Genomic DNA, 12,290 nt, shown 5'->3' with positions numbered 1-12,290 from the left:
CTTCGGGGAAAAGGGCGGCATATAAATGTAATAAATCCAATCCAATCCACTTTCATGGACTTTGTTTTAGGGGCATGGTGGAAGGACTGGTTCCCCTGTGTCAACCTCTAGCCCTTGTGTGTTTCCTTGCTGTGCAAACAGCATTTTTCTATGTCTTACTTGGCAGGCAGCACTTTCTAGAGCAGTGTCTCTCAACCTTGGCAACGTGAAGATGTCCGGACTTCAACTCCCAGAATTCCCCAGCCAGCAAATGGGGAATTCTGGGAGTTGAAGTCCAGACATCTTCACGTTGCCAAGGTTGAGAAACACTGTTCTAGAGGGAGTTTTGTTTGAAGCTATGTAGAAAGAAGACACAGCAAGGAAAGAGATAATGGTGATTTGGCTTCTTCACACCCTTCTGTCAGTGGTCACATCAAGGATGGGCTTTCGCTAACAGAACAACAGAGCTAGAAGGGACCTTAAAGGCAAAAGTTCCCCTCGCACATATGTGCTAGTTGTTCCTGACTCTAAGGGGCGATGCTCATCTCCGTTTCAAAGCCGAAGAGCCAGCGATGTCTCCGAAGTCATGTGACCGGCATGACTAAATGCCGAAGGTGCACGGAACACTGTTACCTTCCCACCAAAGGTGGTTCCTATTTTTTCTACTTGCATTTTTACATGCTTCCGAACTGCTAGGTTGGCAGAAGCTGGGACAAGTAACAGGAGCTCACTCCGTTACGCAGCACTAGGGATTCGAACCGCCGAGCTGCTGACCTTTCTGATCGACAAGCTTAGCATCTTAGCCACTGAACCACTGCGTCCCTTTGTGTAATAGCGGGACTCATTTAACTGGGGTGGCAGCACTTCGATTGGCTGTATCAGTGTTTCTCAACCTTGGCCACTTGAAGATGTCCGGACTTCAACTCCCAGAATTCCCCAGCCAGCAGTCGCTGGCTGGGGAATTCTGGGAGTTGAAGTCCAGACATCTTCAAGTAGCCAAGGTTGAGAATCACTGGGCTATATCTTTTTATTTCAAATCTTTCACACTGGATCACAAGCAGCTTTGCATTGGCTCTCCCTATTGAGTCTCCAAACGTTGGACTACAAATATCATCGCTCAAGCCTAATATCCAGTTGATGACTATAGGGAATGTAGTCTAGCAAATTCTGGGAATCACATCCAATGAATTAGAAAGCTCTGGGGAAACAAAATCTGAAAAGACTTTAATTAGTGCTTTAGAGATTGGTCTATCTAGTCTACGGAGGCTAAATTTTACTTGCTGGAGTAATGCAATTTCTTTTGGTGACTCTTTGTGAATTACCGTCACTGTATTCACCCAAAGTGCTGAATCAGATCAGTTGCAAGCATAATGTACCAAGCTTGGCTAGCTCTTACGTGGGGTTGAGGTGAATGTATAAGGGCTATTTGATTAGTTATTGGTTCAATGTATTGTGCATGAGTTCAGCGGTAGCTAGGTGAAGTGAGTGGTTGTGAAACCAACGTTTGCGCCAAAGAAGATTCAGCAGAAATCTTATCTATCTTTCTAGAGTGCTATAGTGAGGTTGGTCCAAGTCAGGGGTGGGTTCCTGCCAGTTCTAACCTCATCTATAGAAGAGGTTCCACAAATCGACAGTGCCGTTTAGAACCGGTTCCAGCTCCCTCCCCCCACCCATCCACCCATCATCAAGATGAAGAGCGAGAGGAGGAATTCTGGGAGTTGAAATCCACAAGTCTTAAAGCTGTCAAGTTTGAACACCCTTGGGGTTTTTTTTCTAAAGGGTTAGGGGTGCAAGGGTCTTGTAACCTGACAGCTTTAAGACTTGCGTGCTTCAAATGCCAGAGTTTCTGAGCCAACGTTTTGGTTGCTAAGCAAGAGCGTTGTTAAGTGAGTTTCACCACCTTTTACAAGTTGGCCATGCCCGCCCAGTCACATGGCTGGCAAGCCGCTCCCACCCAGTCACATGGCCAGCAAGCCACTCCCACAAAGCAGGCCACACCTACAGAAGAGGTTCTAAAATTTTTTGAAACCCACCACTGGTCCAAGTCATATGTTGATCTCCATGTGAAGATCATAGGACAGTTATCATGAGTTGTGAAGTTCCTTGGGTGTCTATTGTCTTCACTGATACAGAGTTGATAAAGCTTCTATCAGATAATGGCTAGGTTCTCATCACAGTCTATGCAGTACCTACAAAATAACCCAACCATTGTACGTTTCCATCCAGAACACCACTCTTCTAAAATGATAAATGAATTTGCATGACCCTTCATAAATAAAACAAGTCCTTTTCTTGGGATTCGGTTCAGGCAAAAGCTAAATATACCACTTCCTCTATTAATCATATATATTTTATCTGCATCAGAAATGTTTCACTATGACAAGTGTCCGCTGGGACGTTGAAAGACAAAGGGAAGAGGCACTTCTGATAGTGTTCTCATTTTGCCTGTGCAAACTGATTCATTCTTTTATATATATAGATATATATAGAATAACCGAGTTGGAAGGGACTTTGAAGGTCTTCTAGTCCAACCCCCTGCTTAGGCAGGAAACCCTACACCACTTCAGACAAATGGATATCCAACATCTTCTTAAAAACCTCCAGTGTTGGAGTATTCACAAGTTCTAGAGGCAAGTTGTTCTACTGATTAATTGTTCTCACTGTCAGGAAATTTCTCCTTAGTTCTAAGTTGCTTCTCTCCTTGATTAGTTTCCACCCATTGCTTCTTGTCCTGCCCTCAGGTGCTTTGGAGAATAGTTTGACTCCCTCTTCTTTGTGGCAGCCCCTGAGATTTTGGAACACTGCTATCATGTTACCCTTAGTCCTTCTTTTCATTAAACTAGTCATCCCCAGTCCCTGCAACCGTTTCTCATATGTATGGATTATACATATACATATACATATACATATACATATACATATACATATACATATACATATACATATACATATACATATACATATACATACATATATATACATACACATACACACACACACACACACACACACACACACACACACACACACACACACACACACATATATATATATATATATATATATATATATATATATATATATATGTTGTGTTTATGCTGATAAATAATGCTGATGGTCTCTTATGATGAGCCGATGGACAGAGAATGGAAGTAGTGACCTTCCTCCCATATTTGGGCATACCAGGGGTTCTGACTTTAAATATATACCTTTCTCCCTGGCTCAGCTGATAACGGAGGACAGCCTGTGGCTTAGTGGTTAATACATCTGCCTAATAAGTAATACAGCCCAGGTTCGAATCCCAGTAAGGGTATGGCTAGCTGATGAGAGCTAAATAGCTTGAAATAGATCTACACTAGTCTCCCTTTATTTATTTATCAGCACAAACACAACACAAATGTAACAAAGGCAACAGTAAAAATATTGGGTTTCTGTCTGGATGGTCTCTTATGACGAGCCGATGGACAGAGAATGGAAGTAGTGACCTTCCTCCCATATTTGGCATACCAGGGGTTCTGACTTTAAATATATACCTTTCTCCCTGGCTCAGCTGATAACGGAGGACAGCCTGTGGCTTAGTGGTTAATACATCTGCCTAATAAGTAATACAGCCCAGGTTCGAATCCCAGTAAGGGTATGGCTAGCTGATGAGAGCTAAATAGCTTGAAATAGATCTACACTAGTCTCCCTTTATTTATTTATCAGCACAAACACAACACAAATGTAACAAAGGCAACAGTAAAAATATTGGGTTTCTGTCTGGATGGTCTCTTATGACGAGCCGATGGACAGAGAATGGAAGTAGTGACCTTCCTCCCATATTTGGGCATACCAGGGGTTGTGACTTTAAATATATATATATATATATATATATATATATATATATATATATATATATATATATATATATATATATATATATATATATATTATATATATATATATATATATATATATATATATATATATATATATATATATATATATATATATATATATATATATATATATATATATATATATATATATATATATATATATATATATATATATATATATATATATATATATATATATATATATATATATATAAATTGACTCCCCCCTTTCATTTGGTCATGACCCTTTCTGAAACTCATAATTTCAGAACACTGGACTTAATATGATGGCCTGAACACCACAACACTGAGGAACACCCCAACATTTCAATGTATCCATTGTGATACCATTAGGATATCCTTGGTTTCCCACCTCTGGAAGATAACTCTACTGAACAGAAGAGTCAAAGTTGAGCTGCTTTAGAGTTACAATCAAATAAAAGAGGGTTAACAGACATTATGGACTTCATAATGACAATAATAGCTAAGATGCTGAGCTTGTCGATCAGAAAGGTCGGTAGTTCGGTGGTTCGAATCCCTAGTATAGGTCTCCTGTGTGAGCAGGGGGTTAGACTAGATAAGCTCCAAGGTCACTTCCACCTCTGTTACTGTGAATATAATTAATGCCAACATTTCTCAACCCACTGGGTCTGTCTCCTTGAAAGATCCTTAGTAAAATGTTTTCTCAAAGGAAGAAAAGAGAGAGATACATAGGAGAGGACCTAACAGAATATTGTCCAGATGGAGGGGGATCTTGGTGGCCATGGTTATAAAAAGCTGAGCTTCCAGCAGCCACCTAGAGTTACTGATATTATTAGTTTTGTGTCTTCCTGCTGCTAATCGTAGAACAATTGATTTATTTTCAATAGGACCCCTTTGAATCATGAGTACAATCTGGTTTGGTGTAGCGTATAAGAGAGCTGCTTTTTGATGCTAGCATTCCAACCTGCCTTCCGAAGGAGCGTTTTTGTTATTAATCGAGAATGATAAAAGGCAGAATAATCTTCCGCCATATGCTCCTTTCAAACATTAACAGCAAACGCCTGGCATATGGTCAACCTAATAAACGTATACATGTTTCCATTTATGCATGCTATTAACTTCTCAGTGTAATACTGAGCTGTTAATTCCTGTGTATGCGATGTGAGATGTCAATATTCAGCACAAGAATTAGCTGTGATGTTGAGAGAAGGGCTGCTTCCCATCTATTTAGGATATTATTGGTGAGATGAAGGGGGAGCTGCTTAATCAATACGTTGACATGGGATCGCAATGGTGAGGTAGTTACAGTACAGGGACGTGCAGTCAGGGGAGGCAGGGGAGGCAGAGCCTCACCACTGTCATCATGAAAAGAAAAAAAAATGTAAAAGGAAAAAGGCAAGAGCTGAGGTCAGGCTGAGCTAGTTGCTGCCAGAGTCACCGTGGATGACTCTGCTTAACTGTTTAAAAAAGCCTCTAAAAAAGCGCCCTCTACAGGAGGCGGCAGGAGAACGACGTGCCTCATCTAGTCTGGCGTTTTATGATCACTTGAGCAGAATTAAGCAAGAGTTAAAAGCCAAAAAAATTCCTGACGTAGATGAGGCACGTCATTCTCTTGCCTCCTCCTGTAGATGGTGCGTTTTTAGAGACTTTTTAAAACAGTTAAGCACTAAGCAGCATCATCCATGGTGACTCTGGCAGCAACTAGCTCAGCCTGACCTCAGCTCTTGCCTTTTTCCTTTTACATTTTTTTTCTTTCCATGATGGCAGGCAAGAGCAGAGTTGAAATCCTCTCTGAAAGAGCTGGAAAAGGTACGTGTGGGTCGGAGGGAGGGGGAGGAATTCAAACTTCATCCTCCTGGTACAACTTTGTGTGTGTGTGTGTGTGTGTGTGTGTGTGTTTGAGAGAGGGGGGAGGGAGCATATTGAGACAGTGCTTTAGTTTATGCACTATGTAACACTCTAATACTATGCCTTTGGGTCTTCTGAAATTTTAAATATCCAGTCATAAGCAAAAACAAAGTTTTCAGTAGAATGAATTTCTACTTCTACTTACACCTGCCAACCAAAATGCTGCTAGTGGTATTGCTAACATGGGCTGAGAAGGAAAACCTAAATTTTCTGAATCCTGGTGTAACTTTGTGTGTGTGTGTGTGTGTGTGTTTGAGAGAGGAGGAAGGAGGGGAAGGGAGAAGAAAAAGAAAGAAGGAAACTTATTTAGCAAAGGAGAAAAACAAATGCTGTCATTTTAAATTGGAACTGAGCATGCCTGGCTGTGGAATTCTGGGAGCTGAAGTCCACAAGTCCAAAAAAATTGCTGCCTCACCAGCCATAAACCCCACCGCACGTCACTGTTACAGTAAAAGCATAAGAAAATCCCACTGGCTCAAATCTCAACCCCACCTTTTCTTGCTGGCAATCTGGCACCATCAGGAAAAGGTTTCTAGGCCAGGGGTCACTGTTCCATAAAGGAGAATATCTCAGGGGCTGCCACAAAGAAGAGGGGGCCAATCTATTGTCCAAAGCTTCTGAAGGCAGGACAAGAAGAAATAGATGGGAAACTAATCAAGGAGAGAACTAATCTAGAAGTATGAAGAAATTTCCTGACATAACAATTAATCAGTGGAGCAACTTGTAGAGGCTCCAACAATGGAGGTTTTCAAGAAGAGATTGGACAACCATTTGCCTGAGATGGTATATGGCTATGATGGAGAACTTTTGCCATGCATGTCAGAGGTGGCAGGCAGAGTCCTCTCTCTGGGCATACATACATGCTGCCAGCTGCTTTTCTGATTTCCGGCATGCATGCTTGGCTTCGTGGGTGCTGGAGCGCTGGAAAACAGCCCAAAACAATGGCCTGAAAACGGCCTGAAAAATGGCCAAAAACCCAGGCCATTTTTCGGTTCGTTTTCAGGCTTTTTCTTGGGCTCAAAAACGACTTGAAAAATGGCCTAAACTGGCCCTGAAAAATGGCCTGAAAACATCCTCAAAATGGCCCCAAAACAGGCATGCACATGCTTGTCAGCCGGTCTTCGGGTTTCTGGCATTCCGGCGCGCACACATGTACATGTGGGGTTTGGGCACTGAGTGCCGAAAAGGTTTGCCATCACTGGTATAGGGTTTCCTCCCTGAGCAGGGGGTTGGACTAGAAGACCTCCAAGGTCCCTTCCAACTCTCTTATGCTGTTAGGAAGGGTCATCCTCACCTTAGGATTGGCTCTCATCCCATTTTGAGGTGAGCAAAGTTACGCATGCTAAGATCAAGAGTGATTCATTTTATAATCCCCTAAATCAGCTTTCCACTCGGTGCTCCAGAGATGAGTGGATATTACCTGGCAAATTTCTTTAGTAATAACCACATTGGCTGGGGAATGCTGGGACTTCAAGTTCACACGCCATCTGGGTCAGCAAGTCCCAAGTGGACCATTATCTTCTGAGTTGACTCCAACCAATTTGCTATTCTTTCAGCTTACTTTGTGTCCCTTTCTCCCCTTTGGCTCTCTGGAATCCAGAAGTATTAATAATAATTGCATCCTGCGTGGTCTTCGGGGACCTCACAATGCTTACTCATTTATCCAAGCGCCAAGCTCATATGGGAGGCTCAGCAGAGGGAGCCTGGCCAGATCATGGTGCCCAGATGGGTTTTTACACCAGTGAGTAAGTGGGCATTCAAACCCTGGTTGTGCTCTTTTCTGAGCGTTTCACTTGCTCTTAATTCCTTTACTCCTAATTACCGCTAATTTTCTCCAGCCAGTGCAATGCAAACACTCTCTGTACCCTCTGGAATGCTAATCTATGTGGCAGCGATGTGGAGGTGATTGTAGGCACTGCAAACCCGCCATTTAGCTTGAAAGAAGAAGGAGAAGGGGAGGGGGAGGGGTATCTTCTGTTATTTTAGAGGACAGAAAGTTTTGCTGTTTTCTCCAGCACATGAGAAGGCTTGAACCAAGCTCAGAGGAACCGAAAATGCTGGCAACCATATGCATGTGTCCGGGGGAAGGAAAAGCAGTGGGAGGCAGGCATGCAAGAGGAACTAGTAGTATGAATTTATCTGCAGGGGTGTATACCATAACCACAAACCTCTCACCCCCACCCCACCACTCCGCAGTCTGAGCAAAGTTCAGTGGAGACTCCTCCTCTTATTTTCAAAGTCTTAGCATGCTTTGCCAGCCACAAACCCTCATCTCGGTACTCAGCATTAAAGCTTTCCCCGTTCATCAAATGGCAATAAAAACAGGCAAGACAAGCTGAACTCTAGGTGACTGCATGGACGCAGCCGTGCGTTTCTCTTAACCACTGCATGAAATTGGGTTTGGAATGCCTTTTCTGAGATTTTTTTTATTATTATTATTAATTTCCTGATCTATTTTAAGCCTCACTATGTGATGGTAAGTGGGAATGGCCTTGGGAGATAGGTGTTGTGGCCTGCCAGTGAAGTTGGCAGCAGATTCAGACAGTGAGGAGGTTAAGAAGGAACCTGGGCCAGTCCTGGAGTCCGGGGAAGGCTCTGATGAGGGCTCTGTGTCGGAGGCAGAGAGTGGGCCAAGGCCGTCTGACAGTTATCAGCTGCTTCAGAGTCAGACATCAGTGAGGCAGATGAACAGCTGGAGCCTGTTCCCAGTGTGCACATGCGCAGAGTTGCTAGACAAAGGGAACAGCTAAAGAACAGGAGTCGACTTGGGAGTAAAGCCACAGGTGGACGACGAATGTCCCCGCCCAGAGGAAATAAAAGAAGAGCGAAAGGGGAGTGGAGTTTGCAGGAGACAATTAATTGGTTTGTGACTCTCCAAGACTCCTTACCAAATTTTGCAGATATCGGCCTGGCAGCTCTCCAAGCCAGATAAGATCTGTGACTGTAAATCCTCCCTTGAAAGACTTCGCTGGATGTGAATAAGCAGAATTCACGGTAAATTAATAAAAGGGTTTTTTGTTGGGATAAGAAGTTGCTTCAGGTTCTCGGGAAGCCTGAGTCAGAACAATAGGAAGGAAAGCTGGTAGACCAGGCCACCGTGGTGCAAAATATGTCTCAGCCTAAAGATGGAGAGAGGATGTAGGATTTTTTCAGAAGGGACCTTCCCTAATTTTCCAGAGTATAAAGGGGAAAAAAGGAGGTGAGGGAGTGTGAAATACTTTCAACTTTCAATCATGCAAGATTTCATTAATGTATCCTTACACTAAAGATGGGGGCGGTGTGGTGGCTCAGCAGTTAAGATGCTGGGCATGTCAGCTGGAAAATCTGGCAGCCTAGGTTCCAGCCCCAAGCATCGCAGGGTGAGCTCCCGTGTTCACCCCAGCTTCTGCCAACCTAGCAGTTCGAAAGCATGCAAATGCCCCTGAAGAGTGTTCGAAGACTTCAGTTAGTCCAGAACGCAGCCGCGCGAGCGATAGTGGGTGTACCTAGGTATGCCCACGTTACACCTATCCTCCGCGAGCTGCACTGGCTTCCCATTGGTCTCCGGATACGCTTCAAGGTGCTAGTCGTTACTTTTAAAGCCCTACATGGTATCGGACCTGGCTACCCGAGAGACCGCCTCCTGCCAGTTACCTCCCAGAGGCCTATAAGATCGCACAGACTAGGCCTCCTCCGGATTCCATCTGCTGGTCAATGTCGGCTGGCGACTCCCCGGGGGAGGGCCTTCTCTGTAGCTGCTCCGGCCCTATGGAACGATCTCCCCATTGAGATCCGGACCCTTACTACCCTTCCGGCCTTCCGCAAAGCGACCAAGACCTGGCTGTTCCGGCAGGGCTGGGGCTGTTGATTTTGTCCAGCCCCATCCTAAGTTGTGAATGTTGTGGACTTTTTAATGTTGTTTTGTTTTTTGTATGTCTTCCCCTCCCTTTTTACTTGTAAGCCGCCCTGAGTCTTCTGAGAGTGGGAGGCATACAAACTAATTAAAAAATAAATAGATAGATAGATAGATAGATAGATAGATAGATAGATAGATAGATAGATAGATAGATAGATAGATAGATAGATACCATTTTAGTGGGAAGGTAACAACATTCCGTGATGTCATGCTGGTCACATGACCGTGGAAATGTCTTCGGACAGCGCAGGCTCAATGACCTTGAAACGGAGATGAGCACTGCGCCTTGCAGTCAGGAAAGACTAGCGGAGTAAAATCCGCAGGGACCACTTTACCTTTACAATGAAGGGTTAGTATTCAATGGTTGCGCTTCCTCTCTGGACTACCTCGAAGAGCTAACCCAAGGACTATTTTCACGGTCAGCCAAATGTGTTGAGGTTGTTGAGACAGGTTGTTAAGGTTGTTAAGACTTCATAATTCATCCTTATAGAGTTGTTGGGCTTTGCTCATAATATGGACATGATTTACCCCTGCCTGCTTCTGTTCGTTCTGTCAGGAAGACCAAACTAAGAAATCAATGCCCTAAAAGTCATTATTACTTTTAGCTATACTAGTGTGGCTCCAATAAAAGTTATTACTTTTATTGGAGCCACATTCGTAACAGAATCTCACACCTCAAAATGTGCTCCTTCTACTCTATTCTTGTGTGAATTAAGGAGGGACCTCTCTGAGGTGGCTTCTAAAGTTACTTTCTTGACTTTAGACTACTCTTAGCTCACCATTGCCCTGATAGCAGCTCTTCTTCCTGTCCTACGAGGTCATTCCGTCTTTTCCTCTACATATTTATAGACCTTAGATCTCCGGGTGGTCTCCTTTTCAAGTACAAAGTAAGCCATACTTGGCTTAGATTTTGGACATAATAACATTGTCCGAATGCTGCACTCCCTCGAATAAATATGCTGTTTTATTCGATGGCACCATCTGGGCTACCTTAATTTGTCCTCTTTTTTTAAAAAAATATGATTTTTATCCCTTAATTCTGGGTAGAGTTTGGGTGACTGGATGGAGCTGAGCATTTACCAGCCGGATGCCCTTCCTGACGCCACACAAAGTTTGCAGCACATTTTTTTCTTTGCATCTTAGGAGAGAAACGTCTGCCTAGGATTGAACTCTCAACCTTCCAAATGGGAGGCGAGTGTTTTCTCCACAGGGCCACCATGCAGCTCAATTTGTCCTCTAATTGAAAGCATTAAAAAAAACCGCGATAGCCGTTTACAATATGGTGGACACCCCACACTTTTCACAACTCCCAGAATTCAAAGGACAATTTTTTCCCCCATAGCCTGAGAAATCTGCCCAATACATTAGAGGGTTGTACAAAAATAGCTTTTTTTTTTTTTTTAACAGGGGAAAAATCCATAATGAGACTTTGGACTCCTAGAGATTATATCACAATTTGTAATAATAACTGTGAATTTCTAAATGATTTTTGTTGCAAAGCCTTGCGTGTGATTCAGAGCATCGCGTCGTAGCTTGGCATGTGTCCATTAATAACTCGTTTTCATTCAGTTCCTGTATTCACTTTAAAAGAAGCGCTTCAATATTTTGGGGGCATCTTCCAACCAAAATTATAACATCCACTGTTAAACGAAGTTGCTCTCTAATAATGACGCCTCTAAAATATGCATTATTTTAACATTATTTTTGCCTTTTAAAAAGTTCATCTTCTATTTTCTAATCATCGCCTGTGTTATATATTACAAAATGCTGCGCAGCAGGAAATCCGGAACGAACACTCAGAAAGTGTGCTGATTCAGTCAGTTGGCTTCAATCTGGGGGTCCCCCATAATACCACTTCCCCAAATGCAAACTTACTAACTCAACCCTCTAACCTTTGCCTTCCAAATAGCTTGGACAACGTAAAATTCAGGGGTGGGCTTCAAAATTGTTAGCAAGGGATTCTCTGCCTGGTTGCTGGGTGGGTGTGGCCATAGGGGGCATGGCCCTCTTGCACCATGGAGGGGGTGGTGGTTTGTCCTCCCCGGGCTCCAGAGGTTTTCATTGAGCCTCCGGGAGGGCGAAAAATGCCTCCCCAGGCTCTGGAAGCCCTCTGGAGGCTGGAAACAGAATTTCCGGTAGGCCTGTTTTTCGCCCTCCCTGAGCCTCCTGCACTTACCCGCATCCAAAATGGGCCACATCATGGGGACTTCTGGAGGGGTGGGCGGGGCCAGCCAGGAGTGAGATTTTGGAGTTCTCCGAACTGCACAGGATCTTAGCTAGAGGTTCTCCTGAACCCCTGCAAACCCCCAGCAGCCCACTCTTGGACTACAATTCCCATCCCTGGTAGCCCCTTCAGTCTTGCAGCCGGAAACATTGCAAGGAAGCTAGATTGAAGAAAACTGATTTTTATGCAGACTTTGAGAGCACTGAGCTGTTGTAACTGAGCTGTTGTTTCCTTCCTTTTCAGGATTCACTGTTGCCGAGGGACCAGGTGAGGCATGCAAATGGAACTGATTGGTGTTTTTTTTATTTTAAAAAAATGATATATATTTTTTTTAGCGAATGATTCATGAGTATTGAAAGATTTGCCTGTTTAACCATGCATACGAAAGAGCCCCATTTGTTTCTGGCTTCGCTCCCCATGTGTT

The sequence above is a fragment of the Thamnophis sirtalis genome, unplaced genomic scaffold (assembly GCF_051295495.1).
Source record: "Thamnophis sirtalis isolate CommonGarterSnake01/CBP01778 unplaced genomic scaffold, rThaSir2_p1.2 scaffold_13, whole genome shotgun sequence".
In the NCBI taxonomy this organism is placed as follows: domain Eukaryota; kingdom Metazoa; phylum Chordata; class Lepidosauria; order Squamata; family Natricidae; genus Thamnophis; species Thamnophis sirtalis.
This window is presented reverse-complemented; position numbering follows the sequence as displayed.